Source organism: Mastomys coucha, chromosome X (assembly GCF_008632895.1).
Source record: "Mastomys coucha isolate ucsf_1 chromosome X, UCSF_Mcou_1, whole genome shotgun sequence".
Classification (NCBI taxonomy): domain Eukaryota; kingdom Metazoa; phylum Chordata; class Mammalia; order Rodentia; family Muridae; genus Mastomys; species Mastomys coucha.
This window is the reverse complement of record NC_045030.1, coordinates 53,905,709-53,918,138: the sequence shown is the minus strand read 5'-3', so window position 1 is coordinate 53,918,138 and position 12,430 is coordinate 53,905,709. Positions and strand designations below refer to the sequence as shown.

Below are 12,430 nucleotides of genomic sequence, written 5' to 3'. Positions count from 1 at the left end.
TCCAGAGAACCAAATAACCCTATTAAAAATGGGGTACAGAGCTAAACAAAGAAATCTCAATTGAGGAATACCGAATGGCTGAGAAGCACCTAAAGGATGTTCAACATCCTTAGTCATCAGGGAAATGCAAATCAAAAAACCACTGAGATTCCACCTCACACTGGTAGGAATGGCTAAGATCAAAAACTCAGGTGACTAGAGTAGCCATTCTTATATTGAATAAAATCAACTTTCTACCAAAAGTTATCAAAAAGGATAAGAAAGGACTCTTCATACTGGTCAAAGGTAAAAAATCTATCAAGATGAACTCTCAATTCTGAAAATCTATGCTCCAAATGCAAAGGCACCCACATTCATTCACTTTACAAAAGCTCAAAGTATACATTGTACCTCACATAATAATAGTGGGAGACTTTAACACTCCACTCTCATCAATGGACAGATCATGGAAATACAAACTAAACAGAGACACAGTGAAACTACAGAAGATATGGACCAAATGGATTTAACAGATATCTATAGAACATTTCATCCTAAAACAAAAGAATATATCTTCTTCCTAGCACTTCACAGTACCTTATCCAAAGTTGATACTAGAAGACTGAAATGAACCCAAGCATTCTATCAGATCACCACACACTAAGGCTGATCCTCAATAGCAACTAAAACAACAGAAAGCCCATATACACATGGAAGCTGAACAATGTTCTACTCAATGATAACTTGATCAAGGAAGAAATACAGAAAGAAATTAAAGACTTAATTTAATGAAATTTAATGAAAATGAAGGTACAACATACCCAAAATTATGGGACACAATAAGAGCAGTGTTAAGAGGAAAACTCATAGCTCTGACTGCCTCCAAAAGAAACTGGAGAGAGCATACACTAGCAGCTTAAGAGCACACCTGAAAGCTCTAGAACAAAAAGAAGCAAATACACCTGAGAGCAGTAGATGGCAGGTAATAATGAAACTCAGGGCTGAAATCAACCAAGTAGAAACGAAAAGAACTATTCAAAGAACCAAATCAGGAGTTGGTTCTTTGAGAAAATCAACAAGATAGATAAACCCTTAGCCAGACTAACCAGAAGGCACAGAGACAGTATCCAAATTAAGAAAATCAGAAATTAAAAGTGAGATATAACAACAGAAACTGAGGAAATTAAAAAAGAATCATCGGATCGTACTACAAAAGCCTATATTCAACAAAACTGGAAAATCTGGAGGAAATAGACAATTCTCTAGTCAGATATCAAATACCTAAGTTAAATCAGGTTCAGATAAACCATCTAAACTGTCTTGTATCTCCTAAAGTAATAGAACCAGTCATTAAAAGCCTCCCAACCAGGAGAGACCCTTGGTCCTGTGAAGGCTCTATGCCCCAGTGTAGGGGAATGCCAGGGTCAGGAAACAGGAGAGGGTAGGTTGGTGATCAGGGGGAGGGGGGAGTTAATAGGTTTTTTTTTTTGAGGTGAAACCAGGAATGGGGATGACATTTGAAATGTAAATAAAGAAAATATTTAGTAAAAAAAAAAAAAGTCTCCCAACAAAAAAAAATGTCCCGTACCAGATGAATTTAGTGCAGAACTTTATCCGACTTTCAAAGAATACCTAGTAAGAGTACTATTCAAACTATTCCACAAAATAGAAACAGAAGGAACACTACCAATTCTTTCTATGAAGCCACAGTTCAGTTGCATATATATTCTCCCTTGGAGATGGAACAGTTTCTGTCTAGTCAGGAACTTGTCCCAATTTCCTTTCATAGAGAACTTCATAAGAGATTTTTTTCTACTTCTAGCACTTTTAATGTCCCAAATAGATTTTAAAAACTTGTTGAGTATATATTACTTTTAGCTTCAGAAGATATCATGTATATTTAAGAGGCATTTAACTATTATAAATTATTTTGATGATTTAAAAATTTCAATACTGAGTTGTATATTTTAAAATAAATTTTATTAGTTTAATTATAAAAAAATTAATTAAAATATATTGATAATAGCCAACATAAGTAAAGATAGTGCCATTTCTGCCACTACTGATAGCCTGAAGTTCATATAAAACTTAAAAATGATAAAGCAATGCCTAATCAGTATTGCCAGGAAGAAGTCCACATCATGGTTCCAAATTTTACTGGAAATGGAAAGTGTTATAACAATACCAGAAAGGCAAATAAAATATGTAGCATATGAGAAAGGAAAATATAAAGTTTTATTTGTATGTAGATTACATGATTGCTTATGGATACATAACTCTTTTAAATCAACAAAAATTTTAGAAATAAAGAACTGTTCCAAAAATGATGCACAATTCTTTTTTTCCTTTGTAAAGGGATTTTAATTTTTTCATGTTTTATTGGTTATTTTATTTACATTTCAAATGTTATCTCCCTTCCCAGTATCTCCTCCACAAGCCTGCATCCCCTCTTCCCTCCTTCTGCTTCTATGAGGGTGCTGCCTCACCTCACACCCACTCCTCCCTCAGTGGCCTAGCGTTCCCCTATCCTGGGTCATCGAGCCTCCACTGGATCAAGGGGCTCCCCTCTCAGTGATGCCAGATAAGGCAATCCTCTGCTACATATCCAGCTGGAGCCATGCATAACCTACTTTGGTTTGTGGTTTAGTCCCTGGGAGCATTGAGGGGTCTGGTTGGTTGATATTGTTTTTCTTCCTATAAGGTTACAAAGCCCTAACTTCCTTATTGGGGTCCCTATACTCAGTCCAATGTTTGGCTGTGTGCATCTGCATCTCTATTGGTCAGTACCTGGCAGAACCTCTCAGTAGATAGCTCTATCAGGCTCCTATCACAAGCACTTCTTGGCATCAGCGATAGTGCATGGGTATGTTGGCTTCATATGACATGGATCACCAGGTAGGGCAGTCTCTGGATGACCTTTCCTTCAGTCTCTGCTCCAATCTTTGTCCCTGTATTTCCTTTAGACAGGAGCAATTCTGGGTAAAAATTTTTGAGATGGGTGGATGTCCCCATCTCTCAACCAGGGGCTGTGCCTAACCTTTTGATATTGGCTCTACAAATTCTCTCTCCCATTTGTTGGGTATTTCAGCTAATGTCATCCCTATTGGGTCCTAGAAGCCTCTTGCTTTCCTGGCATCTGGAACTTTCAGGTGGGTACCACCAGTTCCCCATTACCCCTTGCTACATACCTTTGGTAAATTTCCTGACCGTCTGTATATTTTCCCAGTCTTCTTCACCTGATCATGCTCCCTTTCTCTCTCCCTCTCCTTTCTTCCTCCCAAGTACCTCCCACCTTACCTCCAGTAATTATTTTGTTCCCCATTCTAAGTAAAATTGAAGCATCCACACTTTGGTTTTCCTTCTTCTTGAGCTTCATATGGCCTGTGGGTTTGTATAGTAACTTCATGAAATTTGCAGGCAAATGGATGGAACTAGACAAAATCATCCCAAGTGAGGTAACCCAGTCACAAAATAACACATATGGTATGTACTCAGTGATAAGTGAATATTAGGAAAAAAGCTTGGAATACCCTCTTGTGGTTTTTATCTTGGCCATTCAGATGGGTGTAAGATGGAATCTCAGACACTTTGATTTGCATTCTCTGATGGCTAATGCCATTGAACATTTCTTTAGGTGGTTCTCAACCATTTGAGATTCCTCCGTAGAGAATTCTCTGTTTAAGTCTGTACCCCATTTTAAAATTAGATTATTTGGGTTTTTTGATGTCTATTTTCTTGAGTTATACACTTGGACTATTATTCATCTTTCAGATTTGGAGTTGGTAAAAATCTTACCCTATTCTGTATTGTTTTATTTTCATATTGATTTTTTTCATTTTCTTTGCTTACATAAGATTTTCAAAGTCCCATTTATTAATTGTATATCTCAGCATCTGTGCTATTAGTGTTGTGTTTAGGAAGTTGCCTTCTATGCCAATGTGTTCAAGGGTATATGTTCAGTGCTTTCTCTCTTATCATGTTCAGTGTATCTGGTTTTATTTTGAAGTTTTGATTCACTGGATTTGATTTTTTTCAGGGTGATAGATATGAATCTATTTGTATTCTTCTAGATGCTGATATCCAGTTAGAAAAGTACCATGGTTTCTTTTTTCTATTGTATAATTCTTGGTTCTTTATCAAAAATCAGATTGCTGAGTATTGCCATTGATATGATAGGTGTATAGATTCATGCCTGAGTTCATGAATTTTGTTCATCAACCTGTCTGTTTTTAATGCCCAAACCATGTGGCTTTTTATTACTATTTCTTTGTACTACAGCTTGAAGTCAAGGATGGTGATACCTCTGAAAGTTATTTTATTGTACAGCATTGTTTTAGCTATCCATGTTTTTCCCCATATGAAGTTGAGTATTATCCTTTAAAGGTCTGTAAAGAATATTGTTAGCATTTTGATGGGGATTGCAGTGTAGATTGTTTTTGATAAGATGGTCATTTTTACCATGTTAATCATATCAATCCATGAACAAGGGAGATCTTTCCATCTTTTGATATCTTCTTCAATTTCTTTCTTCATGGACTTGAAGTTCTTATCATACAGATCTTTTACTTACCTGGCTAGAGTTACCCCCAAGATATTTTATATCATTCATGGTTATTCTAAAGGGTGTTATTTAACTAATTTTTTCTTGGCACATTTATCATTTGTAAAAAGATTGCCTAATGATTTTGTTGAGTTAACTTCATATCCATCCACTTTGCTGAAGGTATTTATCAGCTGTAGGAGTTCTCCGGTAGAATTTTGAGTTTCACTTATATGCACCATCATCTGAGAATATCATTATTTTGACTTCTCCCTTTCCAATTTATATCACTTTGATCTCCTTTAGTTTTCTTATTGCTCAATCTAGAACTCCAAATAATATATTGAATAGATATGGAGATAATGGACAGCCCTGTCTTGTTCCTTATTTACTGGAAATTTCTTCCCATTTAATTTAATGTTGGCTGTTGGTTTGCTGAGTATTGCCATTGATATGTTTAGGTATGTTTCTTGTATCCTTGATCTATTCAAGACTTTATAATGAAAGGTGTTTGTCAAAGGCTTTTTCAGCATCCAATGAAATGATCATATGACTTTTTCTTTCACTTTGTTTTTATGGTGGATTACCCTGACAGATTTTTATATGAATCATTCCTGTATCTTTGTGATGTATCCTACTTGATCTTGTTTGATGATCTTTTTGTTGTGTTCTTGGATTCAATTTATAATATTTTATTTTTTAATATTAACATCAATATTACTTTAATATTAATACTAATTAATAAAGTATTTTATTATTTTTGGATCAAAGTTCATGAGGGAAATTGATCTGTAATTCTTTGTTGCGTGTTTGTGTAGTTTGTATATCAGAGTGACTATGACCTCATAAAATGAGTTTGACAACATACCTTCTGTTTATATTTCATGGAATAGTTAGAGGAAAATTGTTATTAGCTCTTCTTTTTTATGTTTGGTTGAAATGTTCTGTATATAACTGTTAGGTCCATTTGAGTCATTATATCTGTAAGCTCCATTATTTCTCTGGTTAGTTTTTGTCTGGATGACTTATCCATTGATAAGAGTGGGGTAGTGAACCCTTCCATTGTCACTGTTTGAGGGTCAATGTTTGACTTATGCTCTAGCAACATGGGTACCTTTGCGTTTGAAGCATAGATGTCGAGACTTGAAACATCATCTTGGTAGACTGTTCTTTTGATTTGTATGAAATGTCCTTCTCCATTTCTTTTGAGTAATTTAGGTTTTAAGCCTATTTTGTTAGATAGCTGAGTATTTGCACCAGCTTTCTTCTTGGGTACATTTTCTTGAAAAACCTTTTTCCAACCATTTACTCTGAGGTAATGTCTAACTTTGATGGTGAGGTGTGTTTCTTTTATGCAGTAGAAAAATGGATCCTTTTCTTGCATCTATTCTGTTAGTCTTTGTTTTTTAAATAGGAGAATTGAATCCATTGACAATGTGAGGTACTTATTGCAAATGGTTGTCAGTTCTTGTTATTTTATTTCTTTGTTTTCATTGTGGGGTCTCTCTCTCTCTCTCTCTGTCTCTCTGTCTCTTTCTCTCTCTGTATGTGTGTGTGCATATGTATTTCCCCTCTTTTGGTTTTGCTGGTGGGAGATTATTATTTCTTGTGTTTTCATGAATGTAGTTATCCCCCATTGTGGTAGATTTCTCCTTCTAATAATTTCTATAGGGAATGATTTGTGGATATATGATGTTTAAATTTGACTTTGTCATTGAATATCTTATTTTCTACATGCATGGTGATTGAAAGTTTTACTGGATATAGTAGCCTGAGTGTACTGACTGGTTTTATGTGTCAATTTGACAGAAGCTAAATTTATCACAGAGAAAGGAGCCTCAGTTGAGGAAATACTACCATGAGACCCAGCTGTAAGGCATTTTTTCAACTAGTGATCAAGGCGGGGAGGACCTAGCCCAATGTGGGTGGTGCAATCCCTGGGTTTGTAGTCTTGGGTTCTATAAGATAGCAAGCTGAGCAGTCCAGTGGAAGCAAGCCAGTAAGTAACATCCTTCCATGGCCTCTGCATCAGCTCCTGCTTCCTACCCTGTGTGAGTTCCAGTCCTGAATTCCTTTGGTGATCAACAGCAATGTGAATGTGTAATCTGAATAAACCCTTTCCTCCCCAACTTGCTTCTTGGTCATGATGTTTGTTCAGGAATAGAAACCCTGACTGAAACACTGGGCTAGCATAACTGGTCTCTTAGAGTTCTATAAACATCTCTTCAGGCCATTCTGGCTTTCAAAGTCTCCTTTGAGAAGTTAGATATAATTCTAATAGTTATGCCTTTATATGTTACTTTTTCCCTTGCAGCTTTTAAAGTTCTTTCCATCGTTTATGTTTAGTGTTTTGATTATTATGTTGCAAGAATGGTGTCAATCTATTTTGTGTTCTGTCATTTTCTTGTACCTTTATAGGCATGTCTTTCTTAAGGTTAGGAAACATTCCATCTATGATTTTGTAAAAAAATATTCTCTGAGTTTTTGATTTGGGAGTTTTCTTCTTCTATTTTTGTTTATTATTCTTAGGTTGTCTTTTTACAGGGTGCCATATTTTCTCCCTCCTCCCCCTCTATCTTTCTCTGTGTGTGTGTGTAATTTTTTTAGATTTAACATTTTTTGACCAATGCATACATATTTTTCTATTGTATCTTCAATACCTGAGATTCTTCCTTCTATCTCCTATTTTCTGTTGTTGATTCTTTTGTCTTGTCTATATTTCCTGTTCACTTAGCTAGGTTTACTATCTGCAGGATTCCCTTAGTTTGTGGCTTCTTTATTGTTTCTGTTTCCATTTTCGGCTTTTGAGTAGTTTTATTCATTTTCATAACCTGTTTGCCTTTTCTTCATTTATTGTCTTTCTTGAAGGGGTTTATTAATTTCTTCCCATTGTTTGTTTGTGGTTTTATTTATTTTTTTTTGATTTCTTGAAGGGATTTATTTATTTTCTTTACCTGTTTTCATTTTCTTGGATTTCTTTAAGTGATTTATCAATGTCCTCTTTCAGAGCCTCTATGATATCCATAAAATTGGATTTAAGGTCATTTTCTTGTGTCTCAGCTGTATTGAAATATTCATGGCTTGCTGTAGTAGGATAGCTGAACCCAGGTGGTTCCATATTGTACTGGCTATTGTTTCTGGTGATCTTATGCTTTTTCTAATGTGCCTATTCATGTCTTATCATTTTGAAACTTATTTTGAAACTTAGGTTGTCAGTGTTTCTTTCTGAGGTGATTTAAAGAGTATCATTAGGCATTCTACTTATGTGTTATTTCTCCCAAATGTATATTGCATATATGCTGTCTTTTGGTCTAAACTTGCTTTTGAATTCTTTAAGTTTTCATTACAGAGATTAAATAAATATAAATACTAATCAATGTTTTAAAAAATCAGTATGCCAAAGTGACAACTATTCCATTCATGACCACTGTAGCATAATTCATGATGGATAAGACATGTTAGCAACATGTGTCCAATAATAAATAAATGAACAATGAAAATGTAATATATAGATGCTATATGACACTTAATATGTTTATACATCAATAAACTTATTGTAAACAGAAAATTTAAGTAAAAAATGCAATTAGGGCCAGTATATAAAGGTTCTTGCTCCTAAGCCTGATGGTGTGAACTAGATTCATGGGACTCCCATGGTTGAAGAATAGACAAACTACCACCAAGGGTTGTGTACACTCTGGCACATACCTACCCATGAACATACAATGTACTACATGTGTTTCACAAACAAACACAGATACACCACATAAATAAATACATAAATTTAATTTAAAAAGCATTTAAAAATTATTTAAATGTCTTAAACTATTGGACATCATGGCTCATTCAGGCAATTCACTTTAGATTATCAATCACCCCTCTTTGTGATTTTGTGGCTGTGTTGGGAATTGCAGCTTGTTGTGACTTCTCAATATTGTACCATAAATTGATATTTTCCCAAGGGATCAAATTAAAAACTTCAAAATACACTTGCTTTTAAATGCACATTGCTTTTGTACCACAGTAATGTTAAAGAATAATAAAGCATACTATTGTAGGTAAGAGATTATTTGCATCTACACAATACAATAGTACTCTGCTGTGAAAAAGAAGAAACTCCTGGCCTGGAAGACTTCACAGAGGATAAAGGCACTTGCAGTCAAGCCTGATAACCTGAGTTCTATCCTCAGAACCCAGCTGTTAGAAAGAGAGGACTGACCATCTCAGATTATCTTCTGAACTCCATGTGCATTCCATGGTATACACACATACACACACACACACACACACACACACACACGCACACCTAAATAATTAAACAAGTATAATGAATTTCTCTTAAATTTTTTCACCATGAATAGAAGTGGAGAAAATTTTTGTCTAATAAAATAAGCAAAGTAAATGCAGACAAATATGGCATGGGATTCTTTATTTATTTATTTATTTTATTTTTCAATTTGCCAATCTGTGACTGTTTGTTAAGTGACCAGATTACAAAAATATCATGGATGACACCTTAGTTCATCCGTCTAATAAGCCTGTTTATCTGGTCTTCCCTGTTGCCAGCATCTCCACCTTCTACAAAATGAGTTGTCTTTTTCTTCATTCCACCTCATGGGGAAGATAATTTGAAGGGCCACAGGAAGTCATTTACTTCCTTGAAGCGTTTCCCAACTGTATAGATCTCATGAATTAGATCCTCCATGCAGATGATCCCAAATTTACCAAGAGATCGAGGAATCATGGAATTATCTGTCAAGGCAATCCGCTTCTTATTGATTTTACCATAGCCTCGCTTGTAGATGAGCTCATTTACTGACTTCAAGTTGGAGTACCCCCATGCAATGTACGGTTCCACAATCCTCAGCATGTTAATTGAAGCCTTGTTGAGCTTAACAAAGGTGCATTTGAACATCTGTCGAAGACGAAGAAGCTGCAATACCTTGTAGACCTTTGGGCTTGCTCCATTGATACCTCGGATTCTAATGACAAATGCCAATTTCGGTTCTGCAGGCACATAGACGTTCCCAGCTTTTGTTGCTACCCTGGCCATCCGGACTTCAGTCCGGTACATCTGCCTGTACTCCTTGTGATAGCGCTCTGCCATCTCATAGGTGAGCTTCTTCCTTGCCTTTCGCAGTGTCTTCAGGGCAAACTTCTTCCTCAAGCGCTTCACCTTCAACTCTGCGAAATTCCTTCGTTTTTTCTTAAGGGTTTCTGGCACAACAGGAACCTTTTTCTTAAGAGTTTTTGGCACGGCGGGAAGTTTTTCTTAAGGGTTTCCGGTACAGTGGCAACCTTTTTTTTCCCTCTGGAACTACCTCCTTTTTTGCAGCCGGAAAAGGAGAGGCATGGGCTTCTTTAAATCAATGAATAATTGGACTATTGTTAGAGGCTAGGAAGCAGTAATCACTGGGGAAAAGAGACATACATCAAAGAGCACAATTTTCAGTCAGAAAAAAACATCTTTAGCAATCTTTGTCTCAGAGTGGGGACTATATTAAATAACAATGTATCATAAATTTCAACAGGGGAGTGAGCAGATTTACATATTTTCTTTACCTAAAATGTATGCTTGTGATCAACTCGATTTAATCATTTCTTGCTATAACAGGAATCAAAACATCTGTATACCTCATAAATGCATAATTTATACAATTAATGAATTTAAAATGCAATAAAATTGAAAAATATAGATGGCAATTGGGTTTATGGAAGATTTGAACATTATATATTAGCAGGCAATTGAATGTTACTGCAATGACATTTTACTCTAGAGATGTTATAATTTTGTCCAAGATATTGGGAGGCCTTTGGGTCTCTTATTCATTAAAGATAGAATTTAAAAAAATGCTTCCAAATGAAAACTACACTTTGGAAAAGTTAGGTAATTTTCTACAATATTTAATTAAATGTTACAACATGACTAAGCAATTATTGTGTTTAATATTTCCCCAAATGAATTGAAAGTTTGTTCTCAGAATATAACTGCACAAAATACTTACAACATCTTTTTTTATTCATAATTGCTAGAACTTGGGATCAACCAAGACTCATTCCAATGTGAAGTACATGGATAAACAAACAGCGACATATGCACACAATGAAATGATCCTCAACAGTAAGAAGAAATGAATTATTTTGCCACTAGTGATGGAAAAATCTTCACTGCATATTACCATAAAAGCTAACTCAATTTGAAATGACTATGTTTGGTATGATTCTTGTATGTAACATTCTTGGAAACAAAAATGATGGGAAGAATTCCAAGGATAAATAGATTTTTCCAGTGTTTGAAGAAGAAGGATTATGAAAAATAAATGGAATATAATAGATATTTAGAGAAATTAAGTGACTTGGTACTATAGTATAATTGTGGCTAGATATAATACAATTGTCAAGAAGAAAAGAATATACAAGTTGAAATGTGATTCAGATAATAATACACTAATATGCTTCATTTACTGTAGTAAGAGTATCATACAAATTAAATATGTTAATAGTATGGAAAAGCTGGAGGGACAGGGAATATAAAAAATTCTGTACTTCCTGTTCAATATTTTTGCAAACCTAAGATACATTTTGGAAAAAATATGTGGAAGAAAAGCAAATGCCATTCAAATTCTACCACTGAACCTCTACAAATGATAAATAATTTTAGCAATATGGCAGGATACAGTGTCAATTTGCACAAGCAAATAGCTTTTATTTACATCTGAAACAAACAGGCAAATGTAGATATCATGAGGATCTTACCATTAATAATAGCCTTAAATAGAATAGAGATGTCTGAGTAAACCTAATCACAGAAGTGATGGTTCTCCACAGTAAAAACTTTGAACCTCTAAAGAAAAAAGAAAACACTAGAAAACAGAAATATATCCCATGCTTAGGGATTGGAAGAAGTAATATTATGAAAATGACTATATTAATAAAATCTATTTACATATTCAATACAATCCAAATAAAATCTCCATCTCATTATTCACAGAAAGAAAAAAAGGTGTCTTTAATTTCATATGATACCTCAAAAGACCCTAGATAGCCAAAATAATCCTGTGCCTGAAAGCAATATGGTATTGAAACAAAAGCAGACACATAGACCAATGAAACAAAGTCAAAGATGCATATTAATATATGAGTACATGTACCTTCTGTTGCTTAATACTTGACAAAGATGCTACAAACATAAAATGGAAAAAGGAAGCTTCTTAAACAAATGGTGCTGGAAAAACATGCAGAAAGATGAAATTACAACTGTATCAACTTGCATAAAACTTGTCTCATGCCTTTCCGCGAAGCAGTAATAAGGAGGCAACAACGAGCTCTACCCCATGCAGTTTAATTAGGGACCTTGTAATCTTGCTTCTTACATCTTACTTATTTCTATCTTCTTCTATTTTACTACTTACATCTTTACATCTTACTACTTACATCTTACTACTTCTATCTTACTACTTACTCCTATTCTTACATACATCTTACTTCTATTCCTACATCTAATTTCTATTCTATTTCTATCCTTACATCTTACTTCTATCCTTACATCTTACTTCTATATCTACTTACTTCTATTCCCTACATACTTACTCCTAATTCTTACATACATCTTACTTCTATTCTTATTCTTACTTCTATTCTATTTCTATCCTTTGCTTCTTACTTCTATTCTTACATCTTACTTCTATCTTTACATCTTACTTCTATATCTGCTTACTTCTATCCTTACATACTTATTCCTAATTATCATATATTATTACTATTCCTACTTCTTACTTCTATATCTCTACATACTTACTCCTAATTCTATATTTACTCCTATCTATACATACTTACTCTTATATCTTTCCAGCCCCCAGCCCTTGTGGGTTAAATACTTTCCCTGGTCCCAATCAGCATCAGCTATGTGGC

At 34.6% G+C, this 12,430-nt stretch overlaps 1 pseudogene; it reads right to left on the bottom strand.

Moving 5' to 3' along the window:
- Window positions 1–8,982: 8,982 nt before the first annotated feature.
- The window catches only part of LOC116092488, a 3,668-nt pseudogene continuing 220 nt past the window's right edge, over window positions 8,983–12,430 (bottom strand).